Source organism: Podarcis erhardii (assembly GCF_964252035.2).
Source record: "Podarcis erhardii genome assembly, chromosome: 5".
Classification (NCBI taxonomy): Eukaryota; Metazoa; Chordata; class Lepidosauria; order Squamata; family Lacertidae; genus Podarcis; species Podarcis erhardii.
Genome location: NC_138509.1, coordinates 67,273,100 through 67,286,388, shown reverse-complemented (window position 1 = coordinate 67,286,388; position 13,289 = coordinate 67,273,100). Strand labels below are relative to the sequence as shown.

Here is a 13,289-nt window from a genome sequence, read left to right as displayed (position 1 = left end):
AACCGGTTTTGATAACAAAGTATGAACTATCTATTGGATGAGTAAGATGTTGTGTAAATGCTTCAGCGGCTGAGACAAGATACATCTCTGCTGTGGCCATGGTGCAACTTCCTCCACCTTCTTGGCTTGAGCACAGTCCAGTAATGCATGTGCCAATACCACATCCTGATCTCTAAAGCTGAGCGCCATGCATCACTTAGCATGTTCTCTTCCTTTGTCATGGCTTCTGGTTTTCTTGCTTTGCAAGGAAGGGTGGCATGTTTGCACGAATACCTTGAGCTCTCTCTGTGTTACTCAGCAGCAGCAACAAAAGGATTAGCAAAGCAATGTGCTTATAAATGAGCTTATTTTGAGCTTGCCCTTTCTCTCAAATGGTTCTAACAATGGTAGATTGATGAAGAAAATAAACATACTTAACGTTTCTGAGAATTCATCACACTGCTCCATTGATGTGTAACTCAAGTTCAGAGAAGCCTTTTGGCCCCACAGGCCAAATCTTTATGTCCCCTGCCCCACAGGCCAATCCAGATGTCAATCATCAGGTGTCATGATGATGTCAGGTGATAAATGGGTGGTCCCATCCAAAGTTGATACATGGGGAGGGTGCCTGCTTCACCAGCACCTCCCCCGCAGGGAACACCCTGGTGAAGCAGCACCCAGCAGGACTGAACTCTGCCCTCCTCCAGTACTGAATCAGATGGACCAATGGTCTGATTCAGCTTCCTGTGTTCCTTCCGAGGCCACACCCCTCAGGAAGCCTGCTCTACATCCCTTCAAGTGCTTTTGCATGGAGGAAATGTGTCCTTGAACTTTGATAATGGGGCAGGGCAGTTTGAGCATACAACACCGATCCTGGACTGACCAGTCAGTTTCCAGGCCTGCTTCAAAGTGCTGCTTTTGAGCTATAAAGCCTTAAATGGCTCAGGACTGCAATCCCTCAAGGACCATATGAACCAGCCCAGACCCTGTGATCATCTTCTGAGGCCCTTCTTTGTGTGCTCCCTCCACAAGAGGTCCGGGAGGTGGCAAGACAAGAGCAGGTATTTTCTGCATTCCACTTGTGGAATGCTCTCCCCAGTGAGGCTCACCTGGTGCCTTCATTGCATATCTTTAGGTACTAGACAAAAACCTTCCTCTTCACGCAGGCCTTTGGTTAATTGACCAACTGATGGTCTTTTAAACTCTGTATGGGGTGGGGGTTATTGTTTTGTTTGTTATTGTGGTTATGCACTTTTGTGTTTTATGTTGTAAACCACCCTGGATGAAGGGCAGTATATAAATTCAACAAATAAATAAAATAATGCCTGTTGCTTGCCTGAATGCAGTGTTTGCGCAGAAACATTCCTTAGAACATCTGGAGGAAAAGGGAGCAGAGGCTGGAGAAAGAACTGTAAGTGGCACCGTGTCCTTTCCCCATCCCTTTTTTTAAAAAAATCATTAGATTTTCCACAATTATAACAAAAACCACAAAGCAAAATGACACACAAAAACGGGGGGGCGGGGGGGAAATACATCAAGGAACGAAAGAAGAAAAAAGGAACAATAAACAGATAAACAATAACAACAAACTTAATTCTGTACATATCCAACCTTTTAAACATCTTGGTTGACTTCCTCTAGTCCCTCCCTTCTGAGTTTCCTTGTAGTTAAAAATCCGCTCCACTTCCCAGTGGGGAGGAATTGCGGTGGACCACGTGGCCACCCACTCCCCACTGGGGGCGGGGGACTCTGTCCCTCGTTGCCTGGGGGATCCTGGCCACGTCAGAGCCTGGCCAGCCAACCCACTGGCCAGGGCCATTTAAATGGAGGAGCGAAACAGAGGACTTCCTCTTTGGCTCACTTCCTCAATCACCCGCCCTCCCTCCCTATTTTGCAGGTTAGGCAATGGCCTTGTTATGGACTTCGGTTGGTCGCCTTGGTTGTCCGAGGGACCTGGTAGGAATTTTTCCACTTGGCAGATTGGCACTGGCCACTTGGTTTTCGCCTACCTCGTAGCAATCGTCACAACTTTGTTAGGGTTGCGGTTAGGCATTGTTTGACCTTGTGTGGGGGAGGGGAGGTGTGGCCATCACCTGCCCCTCCATGCTTAAGGGTATTCCGTTAAAGGAATCTGGGAGTGTTGATCTAGTCTGAAGCCCGGCTGGCGGGCTAAGGCCTTGACACAACTCCAACAGGAACACCAGGGGGAGCTTGAGTTGGTTCGCATCGACAGGGCTCCCCCTACCGGTGGCTTACCCTTACTGGGACTTCCTGCACAATGGGCAGGAATCAGATATAGTCAGGTCCAATCAATGCCTAAGCCAATACCGCTCACATTCTGTAATTTCAATAAAGTTGTGGCCAAAATTTGTCCAATAACATAAACCTAATATCCATGTCCTTGTGTGAGTTATTTCCAATGGGGGGGGCTGCGGGGTCTCGACACGCAAGTAACAGCCTTCCAGTATCATTATTAAACTAAAACAATTTCCAACTATAGTCCATCTTATTCACTTTTCTTAACATTCTAAATCCCATTTATTTAATTATAACTTAGTTTAATCCTAGGCCTATTTGTTTCTTTCAAGTAATTTCTAATTTTTTACATTACAATATTTATTCAAATAGTCCTTGAATTTCCTCCACTCCTCTTGAAACTCCTCTTCTTTCTGGTCGCGGATTCTTCCAGTCAGGTCAGCTAGCTCCGAAAAGTCCATCATCTTCATCTGCCAATCTTCCACTGTTGGTAGTTCTTGTGTGTCCTTTCCCCATCCTTTGGACCCCCCCTGCCAAACTCAAAAAACATATTGTACCTGGAACTGGATTTGGAGAGTGCAGCTGACAGCTTAATGGGACACAGCTGTTGGTAGCCTGAGACAACTCCACCCACCTTCCCATAGAAAAGCAAACATAGAGTAAGAGACTAGGGTGATGTCAGCAGCAACAGTTCCTTTGTGAGACTTTTGCAGGTGACCTGAGTTTGTTTGAGTCCTGGGTGAGAGCCAGGAAGCTTAGAGGGAGGGTGTGTCCAAAGGTGAAAGAATTGATACAGCAATTTGTTTATATTTATTAGTAATTTTATCTTAATATAACATTTTTATTCTGTAATTTTATGCAGTGAACCATCCTGAGATCTTCAGATGATGGGTGGTATACAAATGTAATAATAATAATAAGTAGTAGTAGTACAGTGGTACCTCAGTTTTCGAACGTCTCCGTTGTCAAATGTTTTGGTTTTCAAACGCCATAAACCCGGAAGTAAGTGCCTCGGTTTTTGAACCGCCTCAGAAGTTGAACCGCAAACATGGCTTCTGTTTTGAGCTTTCTGTATTGAGGCTTCTGTTTTGAGTTTTTGGTTTTTGAACGTTTTTGGAACTCCAACAGGCTTCCAGAACAGATTACGTTCAAAAACTGAGGTACTACTGTAGTAGTTAACTCTGTATTTTTTAAACATTTGTTGCAGACCCTCCAAGTGTCCCTCTTTTTCCAGGGACAGTCCTGGATTTACAGAAGCTGTTCTGGTTTCTGATTTGATTGTGGAATGTCCTGCTTTTCCTTAGGATGTTCCCTATTTTCATCAGAGAAATATTGGAGGGTATGTTGTTGTTTAAGTAGTCTGTTGTTGTTTTAGTTTTCTGTACACCACGCACACACGCACGCACACACACATATGTATCAGTATAGAAACGGTGTAAATAAATAAGATAAATAATAAATATAAACATAACATAATCCTGCCCCATTAATTTTAAGTGTCAGCAGGAATATGGTGGGTGAAAATTCTTCCCTTGCGTGTGTGTGGGGTGGGCAGAGAAGCTACTTGCAAGCTCAAGCTTCCCCCTTGGGATATATGATGCATCTTGTGCTACCCACTCAGACATCACTCTATTCAAAACAATAGAGCAACATGAGAGATGTGGGGAAGCCTGCAGATCCTGGTTACTCCCCTGCCCCCAAGCCCAGAAAAGCAATTTAAAAAAAAAAAAAGTAAATCGAGAACGTGCACAGAGTTTTGATGAGCTGCAACCCTGTAGTCCTGGTTCAAGCCTTTATCCGCAACAAGTCTTTCAATTTCATTTCTGTTGCTGTTCATCTATTTTTATTCCCTCACCCCTTTAAAATATTGTATGTGCATGGTTGTAAGCTGAAATATGAGGGTTTGGTGCTATTTCACACCCCCCCCCCAAGAAGCACAAAAACCCACATGGCACAGTTTGACTTTGTGCAAGGTGTCTTCTCATCTTTGCTATTACTCTTGAAATTTATTTCCCAGCCCCCCCCCCCATTCCTGGCTGATTTCTATAAAACCTATAAAAAGAAATCCCACAAAGCCCCCCTTCCTTCCTTTCTTCCTTCTTTCCATCCTTCCTCAAAACCGCTGAGGAATTAGCATACATTTGCATTGCATTATTCTTGTTGATCTGCCTTTTTGTGCCTCTCTTTCCCATCTAGAGTGGGGTTCCGATTGTCTTATTCCTCATTTCCCTGAAGTGGTGAGTACAATAGTTCTGCAGTACTTCAGCTGGTTGCTAAGCACAGCTGCAATAAACTCGCCCATAAACAACAGCCAGAACAATGAATCCAAGGTCTGCAGCAAATCATGTAGCTACATACATAGATGAGGTTTAAATGGCACACCAGAAGTGGATATTATCTTGGAACGTTAATGGACATTGCACATGGTTTCCTCTTGAGGCTGGATGCTTTGGGGGGTGTCGCAGTTATCCCATAATATTCTCCATGACTGCAGCATAAACATGGTGGCTGTGTAGTGCAGCTTTATCATAGCTTTCCTAAGAAATACATATGGATCTATTCTACTTATAGCAAAGCAGAGCGAGTTCTTCCATTTAACTCATCGGTTTGGCATTCCACTTGTTTGCCTCGGAAAAGCCCTGCTAGATGAGACAAACTGGTCCATCCCATTTCCCAAAGTAACCAATCAGATGCCTCTCGGAAGTCCACACAAATAGGGCAAGAGGACAATAGCCCTCTCCTGCTACTGCTCACCAGCAACTTAGTGGTGAATTGTCGCTGAACATAGTTGCTGCATATATCCACTGGGCTGGAGTGAAATTCCATTCATGGAACCTCTTGGTTATGGGATGAGGCAAACCATGTTCTCCTGTTGCTCTTTCCCCTTTCAGCTTGCAGCAAATCTGCCCTAGGAGATTGGAAAGCCCCTGGAACAGCATAGGAAGTGGGACAGGAGGCCAGAGTGGAAAGTGAGAATCAGTGAAAATAACATCCTCTCTGCCCTTTTTGTGGGCAGAAGCAGCCTTCACTGGATCACCAGCCCATCCACAAATGCAAGAAACCCTTCTGCATTTCTCTAGATCCAAGCCACAATGACTAATAGCTAGTGATAAGCATATCCTTTGCAGCCATCCAAGGCCCAGAAATGTCTGTGCCTGAAATGAAGGGTAGGCTGGTGTTTCTGTTCCACATACAATTGAATCTTACTGGCAATTGGACAGGGGTCTCCACTGCAAGCGAAGGCAACAGGCTAGCTTAGAAGAATCAGGAGGAATAGGGTGTTACTGCCACCCCACTCAATATCTGATGCCCAAGCCAGAAACCTCACTCTGCTTAACACTTGGACAGGCCCTGACATCATATAAATTAGCGAGTATCGCAGCGTCTTGCAGCGGTGAATTTTGTGAATAAACTATGAATTGTGTGAAGGAATGTTTTCTTTCATCTGCCTTGAATCTCATGCCCATCAGTTTCCTTGTGTAATGATACGCCAACTGACTACTGCAGAAATTGGAGGTGTATCCTTGAGGTGGTGGTGGGGGGGCATCAAATAATCACCCAAGGAATGAGTTACTCTTCTAAAGAACTCTTTCTTCTTTTCCTTTCTCGTAATGTGATCGCTCCTTGAGCATCAAAACATCAGAATGAAATTTGCTATACTCATGCTAGATTGCAAATTCAAATGCCAACTTGATCCCTGTGCCTGCTCTCAAATGGAGGAGTGAAATGAATGTAATCTCTCCTTTGGAAAATGTGAGATTGTCAGATTGGGATCATGCAAGTTCAGGACAGCATTGTGTATTCAGAGAACAAGCCAGCACCCATTTCCCTCAGGGACTAGAAGCACACAACACACAGTGCAATGCAATCCCCCTTGAAGACGATAAAAAATTGTGTGCATGTTCAGAATAATTCAGAATATGAGTCTATGGGGGCCAGACTCCCCTAAATTCCTGGATCCAGTAAAATGTTCGAATTTCATCAAGGACTGACGTGATAAACTAGGTGCCAGACCTTTCTAAAGTTTTAAAATATAAGCCAGGCTAGCTTCCTCATGAGGTAATGCGCCAGAGAGGTCAGCCATTAAAGGTAATGGCCCATTAAGAAAGCCAAGGAGAGGCGGTTGTGTTGCAAGATGGCAAATAACTGATAGAAGACAAAGCCAGAGTTCAACGCAGAGTTTTAGAGTTGGTTGTGGAGGGGGAAAAGGTTGCAGGAAGGTAAAGGCAGCAAGCTGGAGAGGGGTTCAAAGCATGAGGATTGATTTCTGTTTGAATCCGAGGCTGTGGTTATGGGAGAAACAAGCCCCTTTTGGGGTGTTTAATGTTGGTCTTCATGGAGTGTCCTCTCACTGGGGAATAAGGAGCACAGCCAGCTTAAACCAAAATCTAGCCTTCTCTTTCTTAATAATGGACATTTCTTGGTTTGTAAGCAAATGGCTGTTTATTTTAAATATTTGCTTTGTCATAGTTTAATGAAATTCACTTTCAAATGAATGGAATCTCAGGGTTCTGCGAATGTTCTCTAAAGGTTTATGTACACACTGGTATGATGAATGCTTTTTTGCTTTGCTGCCATAGGAAAGATCAGTCACATAGTTCAAGGCAACAAGTCTGACTTTCCTTCTGCTTTGTAGGTTATATTTACACTAAAAACTAGGAAGCTGAACAAGCTCAACCAGTCAGTCAAATAGCTTTTCCAGAGTACCTATTTACCGAGCATTCAAATTCCATCTGAAAATAATGATAGCCGAGAAGCAGAGTATGCTGTATGCACCACTGAATTTAGTAGGACTTCTGAGCAGACACAGTTAGGATTCTCAGGGTCACACGTTAATGAAGCTCTGTAGGAGTGCTTTCCTACAGAGTCATTTGATATGAACAATGCAGTCCTTTGCATCTTCTTCCCCACCACTACTGCACAAACTGGAGTTTTGCTTACCTGTGTTTTCAAATGAAAACAGTCTGTTAACGCTTTTTCTCTGGTTATTTCTTTAATGTTTTTGTGTAAGAAATATTTATGTGTGCATAATGTAAAATAACTGCTTCAGCTATTCTACTTTTGCTTAAACAGAAAAAAAGCTGTGCAAAATGGCCATTGCTGTGTGATAAATTGAGGTGTACTGACATGTATCTTTCAGAGGACTTTTCACTTGTTCTTTCAAGGCAGGCGTCACCTGCTGCTAGTCATATTTCAGTGTGACTTTGTCTAGGCTGCAAACCTGATTTTACATGGCACTTCATTCATGCAATTTCACAAAGCAACTGCTTCGGCTGAACAAAAACATCACTGTAATTTACACATTGTATTGCTCTGGGAATATTATTTAATTAAAACCAGCATGTGACAGAGGGAGTGTCTCGAAGAACAATTCCCCAACTGATGCTGTGGGATGGCAAAGCAGCAAGAATGTCATCTTGGCAAGAAAAAAGCACATGAAGAGTGGGGGGGGGGGAGCCTTCTGATTCAGTGTTTCCAGAGATCAGTCATTTTAGTGTATCTCTGGTTTTTATGGAAGCCGCCCAGAGTGGCTGGGGAAACCCAGCCAGATGGGCGGGGTACAAATAATAAATTATTATTATTATTATTATTCCTTTCTGGTCCTAGCTGACACCATTTCAATCTGTAGCTTTTCCCCAAAACCTAGTACAGAGAGCACATAATGATTCCACATAAGCATTAAAGCAGAAGCAGGGAAACATTTTGAGCCCATGGGCCACATTTCCTCATGGGCAACCTTCTGCAGGCAGCATGCCAGGTGTGTATGAAGCCAGATGCAGAAGTGGGTGGAACAGCAGGTGTGACTCTTACATATTTGCACAGAAGGCTATATTCCACCTATGCAAACAGAGGGTTTTCCATATAGTCACACACCTCTCCCTATCCTGCATCCAGAGAGAGCAGAGCAGAGCTGTGGAGCAGTGTAACCTGCTGATGGGTCTGGTCTGAGAAGAGTCCCAGAGGCCAGATTGGGAGACCTGGAGGTCCACAGTCACACCCACCACCTGTGCCAGAGGTTTAATACCCTGGCATTAAAATTGCTTGATCTGTTGCAGCAGCAGCACCACTCCTCCCTTGTGATTTGCATCGGTCTCTCTCAACTTTTGGGATAAATTTTAAAACATCCCCATTTCCCCAGGCATTAAATTATTTATTTAGAGCCTTCATTACCCCGCTCTTCAGCCAGGAAGCCTCCCAGAGTGGCTGGTCGTTCCTCTTAAGCCTTTCTTGTTTATTTCTTCATCCATCCATCCATTCATTCCACAGTGGTTTATGCACAATCTAAACAGGACAGTCCCCACCTACAGGCTTGCAGTCTTAAAAATTGCAACATGTAAGGGAAAAGGGACAGGCATGAAATCAAAGCTCAGGCACTGATTTTTGAACGGTTTTTAAGCAGATGTTGGGTGGCCATTTGTCATGTATGATCTAGTTGAGATTCCCACATTGCAGGAGGTTGGATCAGATAACCCTTAGGATCCCTCCTACTGTTCTAACGCATTTTTAATTCTTTTTAATAAACATGGGGAGAGGGCGATGACAGCTGAATGTTTGAAAGTCAAGACTCTGAAAATGAATCACCCCTGTTTCTCTTTGACTCTAGTACGTGCTTCACCCATTAAATTCCAAGTAAATTATCTGTTTAAACTTGAAAGTTTTAACATAATTACAAGCTAGTGTAGTTTTCAATCATGCATCCACACCCTTTGCAACGTTGCCTTTGAAAGCATTTGCCACTCTCTCACAAACAGAGCGAATAAAGTGGTAGGTTAAAAACAACAGTCTGAGCCCCACATGGCTTAAACACACCTGGTTAGTAATGTCCTCCTAGAGGCTAAAACGTATTTTTCACTTTATTTGGGGGGGCCATTGAAAGTGAACTCCCTAGTTGCCTTTTCTTTCAGCAAGGAAATCATTTAAATATATACATATATATATGGGCATTGTTATGTACTGAGTTGAATAGGATCCAAACTGCAGCAGTCTGATTGGTCCTAGAACAATAGGATCCAAATTGCAGCAGTCTGATTGGTCCTAGAACAATAGGATTCAGAATGCAGCAGTCTGATTGGTTCTAGAACAATGCAGCAGTATGACTGGTTGGCAGGAACCACCCAATCATGCTCCAGATATAAGTGAATCCACAACCTGATTGGCTTACAGTAGAATTCCAGAATTAGCCAATCACGTGCAGCCCATTGTGTAAATAATGTATATAAAGCAGATACTTTGAGGGGACTTTCATTCATTCCTCCTCACCACTATGAGCTGAATAAAGAGCATGAAATCACTTTGCGACTCTGAGTATATTTCAGGCATGATCCAAGCAATGTGAAGCCATAGCTCATTGTAGACTGCCTGCTGTGCATGTAGATGATCCCAGGTTCAATTGCTGCCATTTCCAGGTAGGGCTGGGAATGTCCCCTGATGAGCCTCTGACAGTCAGTGTAGACAATCTCCACTGAACCCTATGGGACTTACTTTCAAGTAGGCATGTATAGCATTGCACTGTTCGCCTTCCTGTTGAAACCAGTGGGATTTAAGAGGCTGGAACATGCCCTCTGGGGTTTGCCCTTGTATTCAGAAGCCAACAGTGAGAATGATAACAACCCACAAATCCAAATTTAGCACAAAGCAGTTTGAGCAGATGCAGGAAATGCAATCTCTTTGAAAACATGTATCTAGTTTGGCCCTGGTGTCCTTTGAGTTCTGCTGGCTCTCAGCAGGGGAACACAGACAGAATTAAAAAAAACATATTTCATGTGCTTTCATAAGGAGTTCCACAGTAGCCATGTGCTGCAAGGAATAACCCTTCCTTACAAAGACAACTCTACGTAGTTCCTTATAGATATCACAGTCTGCATACACACCATCCATTTAAAGTACACACACCCAAGAATCCTGGGAACTATCGTTGGTTAAAGGTACTGGGAAGTGAAGTTTATTACCGTATTTTTCGCTCTATAACACGCACCCGACCATAACACGCACGTAGTTTTTAGAGGAGGAAAATCCGTAGGCATGCCACCCGTAGGCATTCCCTCCATAACACGCACAGACATTTCCCCTTACTTTTTAGGAGGAAAAAAGTGAGTGTTATGGTGCAAAAAATACGGTAACTGCTTTGGGTTTTGTTTTTTTACAATCAAGCAGAATTTAACTCTGTGAGGGTTAAACTACAGTTCCCAGGATTCTTTGGGGACATGGCAGATATGTCTTAAATGTACAGTGTGTGAGCAGTCATAGAATTTGTTGTGGACCATGACTGGTTTGCTTAAAAAACCACCACCCCAAAACAGTTTATATTGTCCTTCCCTGCTGCACATTAAATTGGTTACAAATCTGGGTGGGTGGGGGAGAATAGCTATAGGTGTAGGCTGTTAAAATAAAAGGAAGAGGGGTCTCCTAGACCAGTAAACACTCCCTTATGTGAGCTTCAGCAGGTTTTTAAACCCCTGTTCATTTCCCCCAAGCCTCTTTTGATTGTACCACACCTGTTCTTACATTCTGTGTGCTGGATAGCTTTTCAGAGACTGGAAGGCATTATGTTAGAACCGTCACTGCCTCAGGCACACAACTTAAAACTTCTGACCTAATGCAGGTTTCTGCAGCATTACTAAACCTGTAAAACAGATTTGTCCAGAGACCATAGATGGATAGAAATACGGGCGTACCATTGGTGAACATAGGGCTATCATGCTACTTTAAGTATCTGGAAACTCACCAGCCTCCTCCTTTCAGTCTTGGATTGAAGGAAAACCTCTCCCAAGTCACAAAAAGTATCTGCTCTTTCCTGCAACTGAATGCACATTTGACCTGGGAGTAAGACACTTCGAACGCAGTAGGGTTTACTTTCGCATTGGAGCAGACTGCACACACCGGGGGAAATGCTCTTTATATATGCTCAGAGGCCCTGCTATTTTTTTTCAAACAGGATGACGGGTTGAGATGTGTCACTGAAAATTGCTGCTGAATTTCCAGGGTCTGCTGCTGCTTTCTGAATTTTTATTGCAGATGCGATTTAACAGTTAAAGCATTGCTAATCGCTGATTAGAGACTAATGTGTCTAAGCCCGTACAGAAACTGTTCAATAAAGCCGTGTTCAGTGAGGGAGAGTTCTTTCGACTACGTAAACGCTAAGAATTTTGAAATCTGACGAAATCCCACCTAATCCAGCATTCTTTGCAAAGAGAGCCAGCAAGCACCAGGTAGAGCACCGTAAAATGTTCAACGATCTCACTGTGACCTAGAGCATGTGTAGATTTCAATCTCGCATAGCACATGTATCTTTGGGGATATTATTATTATTATTAGGTCAAGAGCCTGGAAAGGCTTTCACATAGCTTAACCACGCCCTACGATTTCCGAAGGAAAGGCCGCGCCCGCCCCCTCCCCCGGCGTCTGCCCATGCTCAGAGGCATTCCTTTCCCCCATTGTCCCCGATCTCCTTCGCGTTCCGAGAACATTGGCCGGCGTTGAAGGGCGCCTGGCAGGCCCGAGGGCTGCGGCGTCGGCTGCGCGGATCCCGCCAGGCCGCAGGGGGCAGCCGCGAGTCGCCTGCCGAGCTGGGCGCGGGGCTTTCTCCTGCTCCGCCGCAGCTGCTCGTCGGGTCAGTAGTATCCGCCGCCGGGCTGGGAAGGGAAGAGGAGAGCGAGAGCGAGCGAGAAGGGAAAGGAAGAGCAGGGGCCGCTGCGCAGCCAGGACCGCGGGGCGGGGGAGGGGCCAGCCAGGCCGACACCGAGCGAGCCGAAGGCCGCAGGCGAACCCAGCCGGGGAGAGGAGCGCCGGCCGAGGCCCACACCGAGAGCCGCCGAAGCACCACCACGACGCCGACTGGGTGGGGGTAGCCGCCGCTGCCGCCGCCGCCCGCCTGCTTGCCAGCCAGCCACCCGGCCCGCCGCGGAGCGAAGGTACTGCCGGGGCCTTGAGGGCCGCAGCTCGCCGTGTTGCGGCGCCTGAGGAGGCCTTTCCGAGGGAGCCTTGGCGCTTCGGCTTCCCGGGCGCGGGAGGCGTTGGCGGCCAGGAGGAGGGGGGGCGGGTCCTCTGCCTGTGGAGCTCGGGGCCCGGGGCCCTTGAGGCCTCCTCGGCCCCCGCTGGGTGGCTGCGGCCGCTTGACCCTCAGGGTGTGTCCTCGGGATGCCTCGACACGGGTTCGGCGGCCCCTGACGTGCCCTGCTGGATGGAGGCGGATTTCTTCCCCTCTCCGCCCCGCCTTCTTCCTCTCTCCTTTATTATACCTTCCGCGCCCGCGGCTGAAGTGCGCGGCTCCAGCCGACCTTTGTGACTGTGGCCGCCGAGCCGGGAGTCGGTTAGGGGAGGGACGGAGGGAGGGCGGAGGTCGGGGGTGGGAAGCAAAGGGGTCCCTGCGAGGCGCCTTGGCGGCTCCTGCTCGGGGGGGGGGGGCGGCGGCATTGTTGTCCTTGTGGGGCTCCAGGAAAACTTTGCTTCGCCTTGGGGATCCTCCATCGGCGCTGGGAGAGGGAGGAAAGGAGGGACCTCCTCGAATCCGGAACTGCTGCTAGTTTGTTCTCTTTCTTTCTTATTTTTTTTAAAGGCAGCCTTTTGGGGCTTTGAGCGGCCAGAGTCTGTCGTCAGGTTAGTTAAGCCGGTTTCTTGGTGGTGCAGGAATGAAAGCGTATTTGCTTTTCTCTTGCAAAATTGCCCTGTACGCAAAGGGCCCCGGTTCGCGTTCATGCAGCTACTACATAAATCAATTTAGCGCTTCTTGGTTGTTAGGTTGTTTTAATAAATACCGTAGATGAGTAGGCCTGTGCCTATTTTTTTAAAGCCGGAATATCGCAGTAGTAAATAATGAGATTGAGGGTGAATCACAAGGTTCTTTGTATACAGCAATTATCCTTCCTCTGGTAAACTGATTTGATCTGGTCTAATGCATCCCTCTTGAAAACTCGGACAAATGGTGCTAGCTGCTCTGCAAAAAATATGTACCTATATGTATCCTGTACATACAGGGTGTTTCTTTTTAAAGAATTTTTTTGAGTTTTGCACAGAGTGATATTTTTTATCTGTTTTGCAGTTTGTAAACCTGGAGT

The 13,289-nt window shown here is 45.8% G+C and overlaps 1 protein-coding gene across 2 annotated transcripts in view; it reads left to right on the top strand.

Annotated features, from left to right (window-relative positions):
- Window positions 1-11,898: 11,898 nt before the first annotated feature.
- CAB39 (calcium binding protein 39) overlaps window positions 11,899-13,289 on the top strand; it is a 46,691-nt gene continuing 45,300 nt past the window's right edge. The window contains exon 1 of one of the 2 annotated variants that reach the window (XM_081861638.1): window positions 11,899-12,146. The gene's annotated coding sequence lies outside the window, so the exon portion shown is untranslated. Of the gene's footprint in view, window positions 12,147-12,810; window positions 12,832-13,289 lie in introns of those variants that run through there. The other variant, XM_081861639.1, reaches the window with a different exon arrangement.